Source organism: Otolemur garnettii, unplaced genomic scaffold, assembly GCF_000181295.1.
Source record: "Otolemur garnettii isolate 467f Iridium unplaced genomic scaffold, OtoGar3 scaffold00034, whole genome shotgun sequence".
In the NCBI taxonomy this organism is placed as follows: domain Eukaryota; kingdom Metazoa; phylum Chordata; class Mammalia; order Primates; family Galagidae; genus Otolemur; species Otolemur garnettii.
The window spans coordinates 13,385,009-13,387,189 of record NW_003852429.1 but is presented as its reverse complement, the minus strand read 5'-3'; positions in this window follow the sequence as shown (position 1 = coordinate 13,387,189).

The following is a 2,181-nucleotide window of genomic DNA, read 5'->3' as shown; positions in this document are numbered from 1 at the left end:
GCTTCCGACAAAGGTCTTAGCAAAGCATAGTAGCAAAAAGAGAACAAGTGATCACATCACAGGGTGGGCAAGAGACTTAAAGAGAAACTTCTCTGAAGAAGACAGATGCATGGCCTACAGACATATGAAAAAATGCTCACCATCTTTAATCATCAGAGAAATGCAAATCAAAACTACTCTAAGGCCAAACTTTTTAATTAAACCCCTTTCTCATTTTTTTTTCCAACACCATGGGCACCCTTCTATGAAACAATAAGTTAATTTGTGTTTATAAAGAAATGGTGGGTTTGGAAGCATGGACTTACAGACTTAGGGTTCAAATTCCTCATCTTCTCTGTGACTCCGGGATCTATGGATAAAAATAAATAAATAAATAAAAGTCAACTGAAAGGGTGTGTCACTGTGCTTGTTTAGCAGACACTTCTGTGTGAGTCTGACTTGTCACAGCCTCTCATCCTTCTCAATGAGCGTGGTGAAGGCACCGTCTAAAATACATCAGCAGGCTCGCTTTAGTCATGTGGAGGTGTGAAATGTAAAATGGCAGAATCACAATGCATTTTTCCTGAGTCCGTGATGAGGTGTAATATGCTCATGCTGAAAGCTGGGCCTTAAATCAAACATCAGCAACCTTGAGAAACCCCATGATCTTATGTTCTCCATGCCCTTATGCCTCATGCATGCACTGATCAGGTTACTTTAGCTTAGTTTTAAAGAAAAGTTGATGAACCTGAAAAACATGCCAGGAAAATATTTTTCTCTCTCTTTTTTTATTTTTTCATATTTTTTAAATGAAACAGCTCTGAAAACCTGAAGACCTTGTAATTCATTCCCAACTTACAACAGAAAGAGAAAGAGAGAGAGAGAAATTGAAGAGCTTCACCCTGCTAAGATCTCATCAGCAGACAGGGCAGACGCATGACAATATCTGATGTGTAATTTCATCCTTCTTGACAGTTATAAGCAGTTTTGAAATGGAGGGACATAGGAGTACTGAACCAGTCTGATCAAAGATTTTAAAAATATTAGTTGGTTGGCTGGTGCCTGTGGCTCAAAGGAGTAGGGCATCAGCCCTATTTGCCAGAGGTGGTGGGTTCAAACCCATCCCCGGTGGAAAACCGCAAAAAGAAAGAAATATATATTACTTGGTTGGCTATTTGAACTCTTTTCTTTCCTTATGTTACTTCAGAAACCTAGTTTGGTTTTAGATTTAATAAATGTATTTGGAAGACTAAAATAGGGCAGACCAGAAACAGTGAAACAGAGGTTTGTTAAACCTTTAACTCACTTTAATGGAAGTGGTTAGGGTGATAAATAGAGATAAATTAGCTAATTAATATGCACTTTAAAATGCAAAAGCATGTTATTAATTGATGAATTAATTCTTCAGAATATTTTCCTGGCTTATAATCTGACCCGTATTTAGCACAGTCCTTCAATCGATTATTTAACATGTGATTACAATGTACAGGAATGTGGGGTTATAATGAAATCACAATTCCCAGTTAGCAGCAGAGAAGTTTGCATGTCGTGTTTGAATTGCTTTACAATGTTATATCGGTAACAAACCTGTAGAACATAATTATACAAAATAAATTATCTAAGGTACAGCTAATGAGATATGGAAATGAAGTCTTTCCTTTATTATCTTCCTATAGTCGAATACTTTGAATATTAAAAGAATAGTCATTTTGAAATTGAAACATCTAATAAGTTTAAGAGCATAAATAGCTTTCTCATTGTTTTATTTGCTTCATATTGATTTATTTTCAGACTATATCACTTGAAAATTGTTGGCATCTTTAAAAATATGAGGTATAGATCCAGAGATATCAAACACAGCTGTACAGTGTAGCACCCACATCTTATTAAAGATTCAGTTACTAAGAGGCAGTAGGGACAGTGAAGTAACTTTTATCATTCAAATTTAAAGGACATTGTGGTTGGTGTCTATTGTCCCAGCTACTTGGGAGGCTGAGGTAAGAGAATCACCTAAGCCCAAGAGCTGGAAGTTGTTGTGAGCTTTGACAGCACAGATCTCTATAGAGGGCAACAAAGTTAAGACTCTGTTTCTAAAAAAAAAAAAAAAAACTTAAAGAACAAATGCATTATTATTTCTTCAGTTTTATAAAGCTGCCAAGACGAAGTGCTACAAAATTAAACAAGCTAAGTTAAATAAGAGAA